At 35.5% G+C, this 19,070-nt stretch overlaps 1 pseudogene; it reads right to left on the bottom strand.

Moving 5' to 3' along the window:
* The window catches only part of LOC127546526 (60S ribosomal protein L6-like), an 88,086-nt pseudogene extending 70,784 nt beyond the window's left edge, over positions 1-17,302 (bottom strand).
* Between the last annotated feature and the right edge of the window lie 1,768 nt (positions 17,303-19,070).

The following is a 19,070-nucleotide window of genomic DNA, read 5'->3' as shown; positions in this document are numbered from 1 at the left end:
ATTGTCTCCCTCTCAAAAAGCATGTTGAGAAGACCTTTTATTTTAAGGAGCAGGTTGTTAAACATTTACAAATATACCCCTGGACAAAGCATAGCTGGAAGTTTCTCCTTTTCCTTGTCAAAACCAGGTGATGAGGGAGACATTGAGAGAACTCAGAAGGGGTACCCTTGTCCTCTGTTGCTCTTAAGTTTCCCAAGAAGCAGCTCATATTTAAGGATATTAAGATATTTGGAACCTCCTTCTTGTATTGAATTAGTGGAGTGATGGCGAGGGTGCAGCAGATGTCCTGATCTCTTCTCAATTCCCTTATCCCTTGTCAATGATTCACTGGGCTATGAATTGGCATTAAATCAGCTGAGTATAAGAATGAATTTAAATCATTTTTTGTTTTACCTGATGCATCATAGCTGAGACATTGGTGGAAAAAGGAGGGCATGTACTCCACTTATTTCTGAAGTCCCAAAGTTCCTATCTTAGGCATATTAGTGTATTTAGTGATTTTGTAGTTTGTTTTTCGTGGAAACTATTGGTTCATTAGTGTAGGGAATTCTCTGTAGAAAAACTGACTCTCCAATTCATATTGGCAATTTTTCTGTAACTTTTAGTTCTAGAAAAGTGAATGGGGTACTGAGAGTTAAGTGACTTCCTCAAGGTCACAGAACTAGTAAATATCGGGGCAAAACTTGAATACTGATATATTTTTTAATAGTATTTTATTTTTTCCAAATATATTCAAAGATATTTTTCAACATTCACATCTGCAAAATCTTGTGTTCTAAATTTTTCTCCTTCTTTCTCCACTATGTCCCACCCCAAGACAGCAAATAATCCAATATAGGTTCAACATGTGCAATTCTTCTAAATATATTTCCATATTTCTCATACTGCACAAGAGAAATAAGATTGAAAGGGAAAAAAACCCAAGAAAGAAAAAATCAAACAAATAAACAACAACAACAAAAAGGTGAATATACTATGCTTTGATCCACACTCAGTCTCCAATAGTTCTCTCTCTGGAAGTATATAGATCTTTCCATCACAAGTCTTGGAATTGCTTTGAATCATCTCATTGTTGAAAATAGCCAAGTTTATCATAGTTCTGAATCCTAACATTTTGATTCCAAGGATGTCAAGATTTCTTGTCTTCAAATATATGAACTTGAAAAAAATTGTGATTCTCTTTTGACATAACCGGTTTCTGTTTGCCATATCAAGCATTTTGCTTTATGCATTAAAAAAAACAAAAACAAAAACAAAAAAATCATTCTGAGAAGATTTGACCACATTGCCAAAGGGATCCATGATACAAAAAAGTTAAGAACCCCTATATTAAGTCATGTTTCCTATTTAGCAAAGATTTATATATTCAATAAATTGTAAAGCACCTTCCAAATCTTAAAGTACTATATAAGGTATATTAATGTATTATTGGTTAAATTATGAACTTGTCCAACCATTATGGAGAATAACTAAGAACTATGTTCAAAAAACTATAAAACTGTGCATCTCTTTGGACCTAGTGATACCAATATTAGATCTATATTCCATAGAGATCAAAGAAAAAGGAAAAGTACCTATATGTACAAAAACATGTATAGCATCTCTTTTTATGTTGGCAAAGAATTAGAAACTGAGGGGATGCCCATCAACTGGAGAATGGTTGAACAAATTGTGATATATGATTGTGATCGAATTCTATCTTTCTATAAGAAATAAAGAGGATAGTTGTAGAAAAATCTGGGAAGACTTTTATGAACTGATATAAAGTAAAATGAACAGAACCAAGAAAACATTATATATACAGTGATATAATATTGCCATGATGATCAATTATGAAAGAGTTAGCAATTCTAATAATACAATGATTTACAATTCCAAAGGATTCATGATGGAAAATGCTATTCACTTCCATATTGAGCACTATTGAACTCTGAATACAGATCGATGTATATCATATTGTATTATATTTTTCTTGCTGCTTCTTTTTTTGCAACTTAGCTAACATAAAAATATATTTTGTATGATGTCACATATATAATGGGAATCATATTGCTTGCTTTATCAAAGGGGAGGGGAGGAACTGAAGGGAAGGAGAGAAATTGAAACTAAATTTTTTTTGTTTGGTTTTTTTTTTTCCTTAAGGCAATTGGAGTTAAGTGACTTGCCCAGGGTCACACAGCTAAGAAATGTTAAGTGTTTGAGACTTGAGGACTCAGGTCCTCCTGACTTAAGGGCTGGTATTCTATTCACTGTACCACCTAGCTGCCCTTGGAACTAAACTTTTAAAAAATAAATATTAAAAAAAGAACTTCAACCTAAACCAGGTAGGTTGAAAACAGAGAAAGAAAATTATAGGCCAATCTCCCTAATGAATATTGATGCAAAAATCTTAAATGAAATATTAGCAAAAAGAAAATCATCCTCAGGATAATACACCACGATCAGGTAGGATTTATACCAGGAATGCAGGGCTGGTTCAATATTAGGAAAACTATTAGCATAATTGACTATATCAATAACCAAATTAACAAAAAACATATGATCATCTCAATAGATGCCGAAAAAGCATTTGATAAAATCCAACATCCATTCTTATTAAAAACACTTGAGAGAATAGGAATAAATGGACTTTTCCTTAAAATAGTCAATAGCATCTATTTAAAACCATCAGTAAGCATCATATGTAATGGGGACAAACTGGAGCCATTCCCAATAAGATCAGGAATAAAATAAGGTTGCCCACTATAACTACCATTACTATTTAATATTGTATTAAAAATGCTAGCTTTGGCAATAAGGATTAAGAAAGAGATTAAAGGAATTAGAGTAGGTAATGAGGAAACCAAATTATCACTTCTTGCTGATGATATGATGGTATACTTAGAGAACCCCAAAGATTCTACTAAAAAGTTATTAGAAATAATCCACAAATTTAGCAAAATTGCAGAATACAAAATAAACCCATATAAATCATCAGCATTCTTATATATTACTAATAAGATCCAACAGTTAGAGATGCAAAGAGAAATTCCATTTAAAGTAACTGCCAATAGTATAAAATATTTGGGAATCTATCTGCCAAAGGAAAGTCAGGAACTACATGAACAAAACTACAAAACATTTTCCCCACAAATAAAGTCAGAAATAACCAATTGGAAAAATATTAAGTGCCCTTGGATAGGTCGAGCGAATATAATAGAAATGACAATACTATTTAAACTAATCTATTTATTTAGTGCTATACCAACAGACTCCCAAAAAACTATTTTAATGACCTAGAAAAAATAACAATAAAATCCATCTGGAAGAACAAAAGGTTTAGACTTTCAAGGGAACTAATGAAAAAAAAATCAAATGAAGGTGGCCTAGCTGTACCAGATCTAAAACTATATTATAAAGCAGCAATCACCAAAACCATTTGGTATTGGCTAAAAAATAGACTAGTTGATCAGTAGAATAGGTTAGATTTACAAGACAAAATAGTCAACTATAGCAATCTAGTGTTTGACAAACCCAAAGATCCTAACTTTTGGAATAAGAATTCACTGTTTGACAAAAACTGCTGGGAAAATTGGAAATTAGTATGGCAGAAACTAGGCATTGACCCACAGTTAACACTGTATACCAAGATAAGGTCAAAATGGGTTCATGATCTAGGCATAAAGAATAAAACTATAAATAAATTAGAAGAACATAGGATAGTTTATTTCTCAGACCTGTAAAGAAGGAACTGTAAAGCAGAACTAGAGATCATTATTGATCACAAAATAGAAAATTTTGATTATATCAAATTAAAAAGCTTTTATACAAAAAACTAATGCAGACAAGATTAGAATTAGAACTCTAATTTATAAGAAATCAAGCCATTCTCCAATCAATAAATAGTCAAAGGATATGAACAGACAATTTTCATATGAAGAAATAGAAACCATTTTTAGCCATATGAAAAGATGCTCCAAATCACTATTAATCAAAGAAATGCAAATTAAGACAACTCTGAGATATCACTATACTCCTCTCAGAATAGCTAAGATGACAGGAAAAAATAATGTGGAATGTTGGAGGGGATGTGAGAAAACTGGGACACTGTTGGTGGAATTGTGAATGCATCCAGCCATTCTGGAGAGCAGTTTGGAACTATACTCAAAAAGTTATCAAACTGTGCAAACCCTTTGATCCAGCAGTGTTACTGCTGGGCTTATATCCCAAAGGGATACTAAAGAAGGGAAAGGGACCTGTATGTGCAAGAATGTTTGTGGCATCCCTCTTTGTAGTGGCTAGAAACTGGAAATTGAATGGATGCCCATCAATTGGAGAATGGCTGAATAAGTTATAGTATATGAATGTTATGAAATATTATTGTTCTGTAAGAAATGACCAGCAGGATGATTTCAGAAAGGTCTGGAGAGACTTACATGAACTGATGTTGAGTGAAATGAGCAGGACCAGGAGATCATTATATACTTCAATGACAATACTATATGAGGATCAATTCTGGTGGACATGGCTCTCTTCAACTATGAGATGAACCAAATCAGTTCCATTTGTTGGGAAATGAGTATGAACCACAACATAGCATTTCAACTCCCTCTATTTTTGTCCGCTTGCATTTTTGATTTCCTTCTCAGGTTATTTTTACCTTATTTCTAAGTCCTATTTTTCTTGTGCAGTGAAATAACTGTATGGATATGTATACATATATTGTATTTAACATATACTTTAACATATTTAACATCTAACTGCCACCTAGAGGAGGGGGTGGGGGGAAGGAGGGAAAAGTTGGAACAGAAGGTTTTGCAAGGGTCAATGCTGAAAAATTTCCCATGTATATATCTTGTACATAAAAAGCTATAATAAAAAAAAGAACTTCAAGAAACTTTAAAAATAAAGTACTATATTAATGCTATTGTTATTATTATTACATAGAACATTTTAAAAATTTCAAATCTGTGGGTGACATGAAACCAGAAGAGCTAATAAGAATGGGGGGGGGGTGATGTTGGTTTAGATCTGTGACTTCATTGATTTAGGGAATTTCTTTGAATCCTTTCTTCCAAGATAGATGGGCAACTGGTTAGCAATTTTGTCATAAGAGAGTACCTGGAACACTGAAAGATTGAATGATTTGCCCTAGGTTACAGCTAATACATGTCAGAGGAAGGTCCCAAACTCTGGTCACACTTGATTCTCTCAGTTTCCTCATCTGTAAAATGAGGGAGTAGGATTAGTTGATTTTTAGGTCCCTTTAAGATTGTGAGGCAAGCCCTCTCTCCAGTATGTTGCTTTGCCTTTCTAGCATCTAGTTAGATAAAAAATTGTCAGCCTTTTTTTCTTAGTGCATTAGTATTGATGGTTGCTTTATTTCTCCTTTACATAGTATTGCCTTGTATTAAGAAACAGACTAGTGAGTCCCTTATTCATTTAGCAGTGTGCTCTCCACCTGGAAAAAAGGACAGAACAAGGTATGTTGAGGACAGGCCATTCCCTACTTCATTTCTTATCTCATCTTAATCACTGATTGAGCCATTGCCTCAGTTCTGGGAAAGACCTTAGCTTAAAAAGGCCAAGGACTCTCTCATTGCATCTGAGGTCATCTCCAGTCAGTCTGATCTATATCTTGCCATTGGACCCAGATGGCTGGGGAGGAGAAAATGAGGCCCTCCATCACTTAAATCCAATTTATTTGCAAGTCACAGTATCACTTTCCTAATGTCATGGTCCTCTTTAAGAAGGAAGGATAAACAACATTTGACAAATACAAGTAATGTCCAGAGTAGGAGACATGACACACTTGCTCATTCTGCTGTGATCAGAGCACATTTGGAGGAGGTCCTGTGTCATAAAAGCATCAGTTGAAGGAACTTTGCAGTGTCAAGGGGAGTAGATTGATTGTGTTTAGTCATAGAGGGCAGCATATGTAGAAATTCCCAGAGGCAGATTTCAACTTTATGTAAGAAAAAACTCCCAAGCAAATAGAATTGCCTTAAATAGAATGGGTGGGTTTTTTTTTACTGGACTCACCGAGAATATTTTAGGAGATTCCTGTTCAGAAAGTGTTGTTCTAGATGACCTTTGAGGTCCTCCTTTCCAACTTTGATTTCTATGGTCATTTTTTCCATGAGAGACAGATTAAAAACTTGTAAACCCTCTTTTAATGTGCTGGTATTTGGCTTAGTAACACCCACCAGTGTCCAAAAGCTTGAAAAACAGAGTGATCATCATTAAAAATATGATGTATTGCTATTCCAAGCTGCTAAACAGCTACTGCCTTCCTCCCTGGAGGCCCGCGCATTTCAGCTGTGAATGAGTGATCTTGACATCCACACCCTCCCATGATTACTCTGAGCCAGAGGCAGCCAGCAATGGAAACGAGCATGCTGATGTCAGCATCTGCCCCACTGTCATAGTGTGCTTGGAGGAAAGATCAGAAGCTCCAATCAGGGCTCTGCTTTCCCTCGATGAATTCAGGCAGTGTCACAGGATTTTGGATTCCCCATTTTCCATCTTCTTCACTCAAAGCCTTAACTGTTTTCCTTTCCTCTCTCCCTCCCTTTCTCCCTCCCTCCCTTTCTCCCTTCCTCCATCTCTCCTTCTCTTCCTTCCTTCTTCCCTCTCTTCCTCCCTCCCTCCCTCCCTTCCTTTATTTTTTTGGAGAGTAATGGAGAGGGAGGAAGGGAAGGAGAGAAAGAGGGAGAGAGGGAGGAAGGAAGGAAATAAGGGAGGGAGGGAAGGAAGAAGGAAGGAAAGAAAAAAGGGAGGAAGAGAAGGAGGGAGGAAGGCAGGGAGGGAGAAAGGAGGGAGGAAATAAAACTTGTCCCCCCTACACATTTCCCATAATGAATATTATTACCCACTGCTGGTAAAACCTACAACATGAGCCACACCTAAGCTCTATGTCAGAAATTTTCCCAGTTTTATTCTGGATTTGAAGCATGAGCCAAAGGAGATAGTGACCCCATTGTAATCAGCCTCAAAGTTGAACCTGATCTGTGTGAGTTTAGTGTTCTTGGAGAGTAATGGGGATTAAGTTGATAATAAGGAGACTTAAGGTTCATTCTCCAATGAGAGAGACACTCAACCAAATTGTAAACTTCTCTAGCAGATTAAAAACTCCTCAGAGGTAGAGATTATGTAATTTTAAAATTGAAACACTAGTAACAAGAGCAGGATCTTGAATTAAAGTGAAGTAACTCATCAGCATCAAGAAATATCTACTGGGTTGCCCATTGTGCATCTTTGCCTAGAAGGAGAGAATTGATGTTAATATTTTTTGATCAACTGGTGTTGGAAAAATGCCTTAGGATTTTTCTCATAGTCTGTTTTTGTTTTTGCTTTTTTTAAAATTGCATTTAAAAAATCAAGATGTCATTGCTACATTCATCTCAATGATAAATTGAGGAATCAAGATTTGCCCACCTGTGCACAAGACAAATGCAGTTCTCTTCTTGACCACCTGCTTCTCTCAGTGATACTTATTCCCTTAGGCCTCTCAAGGACACCAGGGTCATACCAACTCCAAGAAAGCCATTATTCTTTCTTGCTTCCTCTTTTTTTTTTTTTTTGATTAAAGCTTTTTATTTTCAAAACATATGCACAGATAATTTTCAACATTCACCTCTGCAATTTCCCGTGTTCCAAAATTTTCCTTCCCCACCCTCCCCCAGACAGCAAGTAATCCAATATATGTTAAACGTGTGCAACTCCTCTCTATATATTTCCACAATTATCATGGGTGCACAAGAAAAAATCAGATCAAGAAAGGAAAAAAAAATGAGAAAGAAAACTAATGCAAGAAAACAACAACAAAAAGGTGAAAATACCCTGCTGTTAACCACACCCAGTCCCCAGAGTCCTCTCTCTGGATGCAGATGGCTCTCTTCATCACAAGATCATTGAAATTAGCCTGAATCACCTCACTATTGAAAAGAGCCTCACGGTCAGAACTGATTATTGTATAATCTTGTTACTATGTACAATGTTTCTTGGTTCTACTCCAGAAGTCATTATCTCTGTTTAGTTTATGCCTCAACTCCAGAGTAAAACTTTTGAACAAAATACCTTTTTTTCCCCGAAGCAATTGGGGTTAAGTCACACAACTAGATAGTATTAAGTGTCTGAGGTCAAATTTGAACTCAGATCCTCCTGACTTCAGGACTAGTGCTCTATCCACCCCACCATCTGACTGCCCCTGCAAAATATCTTAAATAAAGGCTAAGAATGGCTCATGTGTCAGTTTCCCCAATGGTGCATAAGAGTATATATTCTGAGAATTGGGTATGAGACAATCTTGACTGCACCCCCAAAGAAAATGAATGAGATTCAAAGGACACAAGGAGCCCATGAACAAATACAAAAACACAGAACAGATAAATAATTCAGTTGACTGTGCCCAAACAAGCCAAGGTGACTAGTTATGCACATGTGAACAAATCCCTCCCTCTCTCTCTCTCCGGACCTCAGTTTTCTCATCTGTAAAAGAATCATCTTCTATCACATGATTTTGTGTTCCTGGAATATAGTGGGCCTTTAATGATTCTTTCTTTACTGATTGATATAGCTTGATTGATAGAGACTTTTAAGAGAAAATGGCTTTCTTGAGGCTATGGATTCCTTATCTTTCTCATCTCCTAATTCAGCATTAAGCTTTCTCCCCTCCCCATCCTCAAGCAAAATCCATCCTTTTTGGCCAGAGGACCATCTCCAGTCATCCTGATCGCTATCTGGTCACTGGACCCAGATGGCTCCAGAGGACAAAGGGAGGCAGGTGACCTTGCACAGCCCTCCTCTCAAATCCAATTAATTTGCATGTCATAGCACCCCCTCCTTGTTTTCGTGGCCCTCTTCAAGAACAAGGACAAACAACAATTATTCCTGGCCAATCCCGCTCCTTGTAGGTATCCAGTAGCCAATACACAGGAATGAAATAGTGTTCAACCATATGTTTGTGGGGATGCCCTGGAATGATGCAGCAGTGCCTCTTTGTGGTAAATGCTGGTATTGCAGCTAGTTAGCCAAGTATTCCAGCTTCATACTTAACTTGTGTTATGGTTTGGATCCAAGAAATTGATTTAATTTATAGGATTTTATTCTAGAACCTCTCCATAATTCACTGTGCAGCAGATACAATTTTTCAAACTTTTATTGCTTTTTTATTGTCTTTTTCCCAGTTCAAGGGCAGATACCTGCACTTTTCAGTTTGTTCTAACATATACAATTTCTCAAACTTTTTGGAAATTACATTCAATTCACTTGCAAGTCAAGACATCAGCCTCATGATGTCATTGATCCTCTTCAAAAATGCATGAAGAAGAAGAAGAATACTCCATGTAAGGCTCCAGGAGGTGAAGAAAAACTTGGGCATTTCATATTTTAAGCATTTTGGGATTCTGAGTTAGAGTCATAGCTCAAGCTTGAGCAGTCCCAACATATGTTAGCCTGGAAAGACTAGGGAGGTAACTTCCTTAATCTTAAATTATCAGTGACCTTTCAATTCAAGGCCTGATTCATCCACTAAATGCCCCAATATGGGGTCTAGACAATAAAGGACATGACCCCTGGGCACATACCATTAATCTATCAGCCTTTCTTTTAATGATGATCAATATGACCTGACCCCAGTCACATAAGATCATTTTTAGTACATACATCTGTAGCTGTACACGTCCCTTGAGCTGAGAGGCATTAAAATTCCTTTTCCCTTATTGCATCTGTCCAGTGGTTTCATATTTTTCTCTCTTGTATGTTTTGTCCCATTGATATCTAAACAAGTCCATTTCCCTTTCTTTTGCAAAGTGGAATTTTTAATCAATAAGAAGGTGGCTACCTATCTATGATTAAACTTCAGTAAACAATATCAGACACCAGTCTACTTGCTTAATGCTGTCATCATTTTATCATTTCCAGTGGAAGACATCCATCTCCCTTCAATCCTAGAAAACTCCTTCCTAAAATCAAATCAAACAAACAAACAAACAAACAAACAAAATCCTGACATACCATAGATAAGATCTTAGTACAAAAATGCATTCAGGGATAAATTTTTTTCAATAGGTTTGTGATTATTTGTTTTCTTTATTGTTTTTTCCTTAATTTTTACAAATACATGTAAAGATAGTTTTCAATATCTATTTTTATAAGATTTTGTGTTCGAATTTTTTTCTCCCTCCGCTGTCCCTTCCCCCTCCCCTATCCCTCCCCTCTCCCCAAAACAGCAAGTATTCTGATATAGATTAAATATGTGCAATCCTTATAAACATATTTCCATATTTTTCATGTTTTGTAAGAAAAATCAGACCAAAAGGGAAAAAAATCCCAAAAGGTGAAAATGCTATGTTTTAATTCACATTCAGTCTACATAGTTTGCTATCTGCATCCAGATAGCATTTTCCATCCCAAGGGGTAAATGTTTAACAACTAGTTTGCCTTGATATGTAGCATTCTCAGATTACTGAGATATCTGCTAGTATTGATACTGCCACTAAAATTCTCCTCATTTCTCTTGTTGGTGTGATCCTGGGCTTTTGGAAATTATGCCAGAAAGGCTTTGAGTAGAGGCTTGATGAGGATTTTTATGTTTTTCTAAGGACCAGTCTGGTTAAGTTTGGAAAGACTACAGGTTGGCTGCAAATAATGAATTTCTTATTCATGGTAACTCTTACAGAAAATTTCTAATATATAATGCTGATTTGGAGCTACAGGAGAATATAAACTTTTTGAGGACAGAGTGTTTCATTTTTTGTCCATATCTCCATTGTTTAGCATAGTATCTGATATAGAAGCAAGCACTTAATGCTTATTGTACATGAAATTGCAAATCTGTTATGTACAACTCCCTATTCCTTTTAAATATATAATGAAATTATCATATAACTTTCTTTCCTCCCCTTTTTTCCTTCCTTTTCCCTATCTTCCCTCCACCCTAGAGATAGCTATTATTAGGCACAGGTCTGTGTATGTGTGGCTATATATGTATGTAAGTGTGTGTGTATGTGTATATGTATATATACATATGTAAATGATATGTATATATCATACATACATGTGTATATAAAACCATTCTATATGTACTTCTATTCATTACTTTTTTCTCTGAATGCAATAATATCTTCATGAGTCCTTTGTTAATTTGGATGTTTATAATAGTTTAAATGACTTATTTATTCAAAGTTGTTCTTAAAACAATATTGTTGTTACTACATATAATGTTCTCTTGATTCTGCTCATTTTGCTTTTCATTGTTTTGTGCAAATCTATCCATGTTTTTCTAAAATCATTGAGCTTATCATTTCTTATAGCAAAGTAATAGCAGTCCATCACAATCATATGACACAACCTATTCAGCTTTCCTCAATTGATGGGTATCCCTTCAGTTTTCAGTTCTTCACCACCATAAAGAGAGCTGCTTTTTTTCCCCATAATCATCTTGGACAACAGACCTAGAAGTGGTATTAGGTATAGGAAGTTTAGTAACTCTTTGGGTGTAATTCCATATTGCTCTCCAAAATGGTTGAATCAGTTCACAAAGAGGAAATTACAAATGATAAAAAAGATATTTCTGATTAAAAGAAATTCAAAAATGTCCGCACAAACAAAATTATACATTTTGGATAAAAATGGTCACCTGGAAAGAAATATTTCTATCAAATGTCTTTGATGAGGATCTGGTATCTAAGATCTATAGACAACTAACAGAAATATGTAAGATCAAAAGCCATTGCTAAGGGAAATGATCAAAGGATATGACAATGACATGAAAGAATGTTCCAAATCATGAATAAATGTAATTACAGAAACACAAATCAAAACAACTTTGAAATTTTACCATTTAGAAAATTAGTAACAATGATAAAATTTGAAAAAATTTTTTGTTGAAGGAACTGTCTAAAAACAGTTTACATTAATTCATTGTTGGTGGAGCTTGAATTGAAACAATCACTTTAGAAGGCAATTTGGAATCTTGAAAATGAAGTAAGGAATATGTCCTTATCCTTTGGCCCAGAGATTCCACTTTTACCCCAAGAAAGATAAAGGAGAAGATACATTTTACTACTCATTTATGGAGTTGGTGTGCATGGATGTAAAATATTGCACATGTTAGATAGATTTTTTTTTCAATGTACTGAATTATTTTGCTGAAATTTTTTCCTCCCCCTTTTAAACTAATTTTTTTTTTTAAATAAGGAAGAACCCTTTTAGAAATAAGATGAGAAATTCAGGGTGAAGTGTAGATGATGCAAAAAGATAGAAACAAAATTCATCTTAAAATACTTTTCAATTAAGTATAAAAACAATTTTTTAAATTCATCTTTTGAAAATTTGGAATTCTAAATCCTCATCCTCCCCTTCTCCCCCCACATTGAATAGGCAGATAATTTGACATAGGTTATACATATACAGTCATACAAAACATATTTCCATATTAGTCATGCTGCGAAAGAAAACACAAACTAAAAATGAGAAAAAGAAAAACAAAGTTTTAAAAAAAAATTATGTTCCAAACGGCATTCAGAATTCAGAAGTTCTTTCTCTGAAAGGGGATAGCATTTTTCACAACTCTTTGGAAATTGTTTGGATCACTGTATTGCTGAGAATAGCTAAATCATTCATAATGATCATTGTATAATATTGCTGAGTATGTATGTTATTTCCTCTTTTGTCCAGTTCCAGTGAGAGTAAGGTCCAAAAATTGTCTATTATACCTATCATCTTTACTTCCATTGTAAAAGTTCTCTAGTGCCTCTTTTATGTCAGACAATCTAGCCCATTCTAACTGTTGTATGTTGTTCTGATTTTGCTCACTTCACTATGCATACCAGGTTTTCATTTTTTTTTTTATTTTGGATTTTGTTTTCCTTGAAGTTATGTGTGAAAACAATATTTAACATCCCTTTGGAAAACTTTGAATTCCAGATTCTCTCCCTTTCTCCTTCCCCACCCTCCTTTATTGAGAATGCAAAGCAATTTGATAAAGGTTATACATATGTAGTTATGTAAAACATTTCCATAATAGCCATGTTGTGAAAGAAAATATAGACCCAAAAAATCCATCAAGAAAAATAAAGTTTAAAAAAATATACTTTAAATTCTACTCAGACACCCTCAGTTCTTTCTCTGAATATGAATAGCATTTCTCATCATAAATCTTTCAGAGTTGTCCTGGATCATTTATATAGAATCATTGTAATAACTGTTATGTTATTCACAGCTGATCATTTTACAATATTGCTGTTACTTTGTATACAACACATTTCACTTTGTTTAAGTTCATGGAAGTCTTTCCAGATTTTTCTGAGAGCATCCTATTCATTGTTTCTTATAGCATAGTAGCATTCCATCATAATCTCATACCACAGTTTTTTTTAATTAAAGTCTTTTATTTTCAAAACATATGAATGGACAATTTTCAACATTCACCCTTGCAAAATCTTGTGTTCCAAATTTTTTCCCTCCCTTCCCTCTACCTCCTCCCCTAGATGGCAAGTAATGCAATATATGTTAAACATGTGCCATTCTTCTATACGTATTTCCACAAATATCACACTGCACAAGAAAAATCAGATCAAAAAGGAAAAAAATGAGAAAGAAAAAAAAATGCAAGCAAGCAACAACAAAAACAGTGAAAATACTATGTTGTCACACCAAAATTTGTTAAGCCATTTCCCAATTGATGGGCAGCCCCTCAATGTCGAATTCTTTATCACCACAAAAAAGAGGTGATATAAATATTTTTGTAATATAGGTCCTTTCCCTTTAAAAATTTTTTTGGGGTGATACAGACTTTGTAGTGGTACTGCTGGGTCAAAGGCCTTTATCAGAGAAATTTATAAACATTTTCACAGTTATTAATATTGAATATTTCCCTGTATTCTATTCTCCCTATTTATCCTTTTCTTTCTTTATTTCTCCCCCTTCTTCCCTCCTTCTCTGTCTCTAACTCTGCCTCTGTCTGTCTATCTGTCTCTCCCCCACTCCTTTCACCCTGTCCCTCCTCAAAAGTGACCACTGCTTTCCACATCTACCTTCCCTTCCATCATTCTGCTTCCCATCCTCTTCCCCTCCTTACTACTGAGTATGTATGTTATTGCCTCTTTTGTCCAGTTCCAGTGAAAGTAAGGTCCAAAAATTGTCTGTTACACCTATCATCTTTACTTCCACTGTAAACGTTCTCTAGTGCCTCTTTTATGTCAGACAATCTAGCCCATTCTAACTCCTTTTCCCAATGCATTCTTCTTTCTTACCCTTTAATGTTGTTGTTGTTGTTATTATTATTATTATCATTATTATATTTGCTGAGGCAATTGGAGTTAAGTGACTTGCCCAGGGTCACACAGCCAGAAAGTGTTAAGTGTCTGAGACCACATTTGAACTCAGGTCCTCCTGACTACAGGACTGGTGCTCTATCCACTGCGCCACCTAGCTTCCCCTAATGTTTTTTTAGATGCTATTTCATCATAGTCAATTGATATCCATTTTATCTATCTATCTATCATCTATCTACTTCTTCTAAATGCCAAATAATGACAAAATATTTAGGAGTTACAAGTATATAGGAATGTAAATAGTTTAACCTTACTGAATCTCTTATATTTTCTCTTTGCTGTTTACCTTTTTATGTTTCTCTTGTCTTGTATTTTAAAGCCAAAATTTCTGTTCAGCTCTGCTCTTTTCACTAGGAATGTTGAAGAATCTTCCATTTCATTAAATATTCACTTTTCACTCTGCAGAATTATACTCATTTTTGCTGAGTAAGTGATTCTTGGTTGTAATCATGGTTCCTTTGCCCTCCAGAATATCACATTACAAGCTCTTTGATTCTTTAATGTAGGAACTGGTAGATCTTGTATTATTTTGACTGTGGCTTCACAGCATTTGAAGTGTTTCTGACTGCTTGCAGTATTTTCTCGACCTGGGAGCTCTGGAATTTGTCTTTAATATTACTAAGAGTTTTTATTTTGGGATTTCTTTCTGGAGGTGAATGATGGATTTTTTAAATGTCTATTTTACCTTCTGATTCTAGAATTAAAGGACAGTTTTCCTCAATGATTTCTTTAAAGATGATATATAGGCTCTTTTTTTGATTATGACTTTTAGGTAGTCTAGTAATTCTTAAATTATCTCTCTTTGATCTATTTTTCAGATTAGTTGTTTTTTTTTAATGAGATATTTCATATTTTCTTTTATTTTGATTTTGTTTTATCGTTTCTTGGAGTTTCAAGGAACCATTAACTTCCACTTACTGCATTCTAATTTAAAGAATTACTTTCTTCAATGAGTCTTTGTACCCCTTTTATTTTTTTTTATTTCACTGCAAACATACATTTTTTTTAAATTTTTATTTAATAATTACTTTATATTGACAGAATCCATGCCAGGGTAATTTTTTTTTTTTTTTACAATATTATCCTTTGCACTCGTTTCTGTTCCAATTTTTTCCCCTCCCTCCCTCCACCCCCTCCCCTAGATGGCACGCAGTCCTTTATATGTTGGATATGTTGCAGTATATCCTAGATACAATATATGTTTGCAGAACCGAACAGTTCTCTTGTTGCATAGGGAGAATTGGATTCAGAAGGTATAAATAACCTGGGAAAAAAAACAAAAATGCAGATAGTTCACATTCGTTTCCCAGTGTTCTTTCTTTGGGTGTAGCTGCTTTTGTCTGTCATTTATCAATTGAAATTCAGTTAGGTCTCTTTGTCAAAGAAATCCACTTCCATCAAAATATGTCCTCATACAATATCGTTATCGAAGTGTATAATGATCTCCTGGTTCTGCTCATTTCACTTAGCATCAGTTCATGTAAGTCTCGCCAGTCCTCTCTGTATTCATCCTGCTGGTCATTTCTTACAGAACAATAATATTCCATAACATTCATATACCACAATTTATCCAGCCATTCTCCAATTGATGGGCATCCATTCATTTTCCAGTTTCTAGCCACTACAAATAGGGCTGCTACAAACATTTTGGCACATACAGGTCCTTTTCCCTTCTTTAGTATTTCTTTGGGATATAAGCCCAATAGAAACACTGCTGGATCAAAGGATATGCACAATTTGATAATTTTTTGGGCATAATTCCAGATTGCTCTCCAGAATGGTTGGATTCGTTCACAACTCCACCAACAATGCATTAGTGTCCCAATTTTCCCACATCCCCTCCAACATTCATCATTATTTTTTCCTGTCATCTTAGCCAATCTGACAGGTGTGTAGTGGTCTTTGTACCCCTTTTAACATAACTTGATTCAAACCAGCAGGAATATGGGAAGAACATAGACAATGTGATAATCCACTACCCAAACGTACTGGAGTGATTTGCCATTTGCTTTTCCAGCTTATTTAACAGATGATGAAAGTGAGGCAAACAGGATTAAGTGACTTGCCCAGAGTCACACAGCTAGTTAATGTCTGAAGCTAGTTTTGACCTCAGGAAGAGTGTTCCTCTCTACAAGCCCTGAACTCACTATGCCTCTGAACTGCCACAAAATGTATTAGTACTGTTTATTGATACAAGCTAATAACAAGATATCCTCCAGTCCAGTCCAGTCCAGACCCATATCCCACTTCCACAAATGTTCTCCACAAGAGTTTTACTTTGACTGCAGTTGTGTCCTACTTGTGATCTACTCAACACCCAGGAAGTCTACTTTTTCCTACTACTAGCTCCCAAGAAGGGAGCTCCCCTCTTTCACTAAAGGAACTGGCTGTTCCAGGACAGTAGCTTCCCAAATTCTTCATCACAAAAGTCACTTGCCCCTCGTCAGTTGTAAAAGTGAAGTTCTGCCTCTTAAATTAAATGTGAATTCACCCTGGCTCTTAAAAAATGGGAGGTGATACTACAGTGGCTTGAGGGAGAGGGGCTGCTCCAGCTAATAGCACTGAAGTGGCAGTCATCCTAAGATGAAAAGAATACACTTGCTTAAACACCACCCTGGTAGTCACCAGCTGCTGCTATCCTTGTTTTCTTAATTTATGAATAAGCCTATTAGGTCCTACAGAATGATAGAGAATGGAGGAGGTAGCTTCCATAATGTGCTAGTAAAATGTCTATACTCAAACATACTCTGGTGGGATACTTGGACATAAAGGTCATCAAGGCTATTTCTGAAGGACCATGTTTTGAGCCATATGACAGTGCTGAGTACTTTGGTGTCCAGGTCTTCAGTGGCTGTGCCTGGAACATCTTCAGAAAGGGACTGCTGATCTGATTGCTTCTCCATGTGGTTTCCTTCTTGAGCTATTGGATGCTGGGGCTGGGCTAGAAACAGGACCAGGGATTTGGGAGATGCTATAGCATCCATCCAGGGCTCTTAGACCTACCCAAACATCAATTTGTCTGCAGTTGGTGGTGGTAGTGATTAGGAAGGGTAAGCCCCTTCTTAATAGTGACTGCTCCTTCAGTGATTATCTATAAGGCCCTAGCTGGAAACTGGACCAGGGGCTGGGCCATGGAGAGGGTACTGAAATTCCCAAAGCCCTTGGATTTAGGTCCTAGTATCTCCATTCAAGTCTGAAGGGAGAAGGTGGCCAAAGTCATAGTGGTAGTCAGACTTGCCAAAAACGTGTCACCTATCTGTCCTTCCAGGTGCATTCTTGCCGCTTTAGTTAGGGGTTTGCCTGCATTGGCCCACCCATTTGATGGTGACAGGTTTAGTACTCAAATAAGTGATCAACCCAAACAGTTTCTGTGAATATGAATGTGGCAGTAGGTAGAGACATATTAATGAAAACATGGTAATAAACCCCAACTTTGAAGGCTGACTTGGGATTCAGGGAGTTGTAAGACTATAGAAGCCAGACCAAAAATGTAAGGTAGAAAGCCTGAGTCTTTTGCTGAGTAACATCAAAGACAAACAATTCAGATTAGTGTAAGTATTTCTAATTGGGGTAGGAAGAGAGTGCTTATGTTCTTGGTGGTTTGCCATACTTAATAGGATTTTTGATTCGTAAATTACTTAAAGCTATACAACCAGAAAATTCTTCAGTTGAAAGGGAAGTCAGATCATCATCCCTTCATGTTAAAGAACATAGAAGGAGAGTGAAGTCATGTGCAAAAATATTTGTGGCATTTTTTCGTAGTGGCAAGAAATTGGAAACTGAGTGGATGCCCATCAGTTGGAGAATGGCTGAATAAATTATGGTATATGAATGTTAAGGAATATTATTGTTCTATGAGAAATGACCAGTAGGATGATTTTAGAGAAGCCTGGAGAGACTTACATGAACTGATGCTGAGTGAAATGAACAGAACCAGGAAATCATTGTATATGAAAACATCAATACTATATAATGATCAATTCTGATGAACGTGATTCTTTCCAACATTGAGATGATTGATGCCAGTTCCATTGACCTTGTAAGGAAGAGAGCCATCTACTAAAAAGAGAGGACTGGGAGAACTGAATGTAGATCACAACATAACATTCTTACTCTTTTTGTTATTCATTGGCATTTTGTTTTTTTAGTCATTTACTTTTCTTTTTGATCTGATTTTTCTTATGCAACAAGAAAATTGTATAAATATGTTTATATATATTACACAAATTTTGCACATTTACACATAAATCCATATAAAATATGGATTTAACATATATTTTAGCATGTATAACATATATTGTATAGCAAACATTGTTTGCTATTTAGAGGAGGGGATGGGAGAAAGAAGGGGAAAATCTGAAACACAAGGCTATGCAAAGGTCAATGTTGACAAATTATCCGAGCATATGTTTTGAAAATAAAAAAGCTTCAAAAAAAATTTTTTTAAGTAGAGTGAAATGCTCAGTGTCATAACTTAGATTAGAACTGTGATCCACTGACTCCAAAAACTAGCAGTTGTTACATAACACCATACTGTATTTAACAATGAAATTAGCAGTAAGGGTGAGGTCACCAGCCAGAAATGGGAAGAAGATGGACAATGTGATAATATCCATGGACGACAGTTGCAGATATGGATAAATTAGGGCCATGATGCACATGTTATCATGGACATTTGGAGGAGAGAGATGGGCTTTTCTAAATACACTTGGTATTTCTTTTCTTTTTTTTTTAAATAACTTTTTATTGACA

The sequence above is a fragment of the Antechinus flavipes genome, chromosome 2 (assembly GCF_016432865.1).
Source record: "Antechinus flavipes isolate AdamAnt ecotype Samford, QLD, Australia chromosome 2, AdamAnt_v2, whole genome shotgun sequence".
Taxonomy (NCBI): Eukaryota; Metazoa; Chordata; class Mammalia; order Dasyuromorphia; family Dasyuridae; genus Antechinus; species Antechinus flavipes.
Note: the sequence above shows the minus strand (reverse complement) of the source record. Positions and strands in the feature narration are given on the sequence as shown.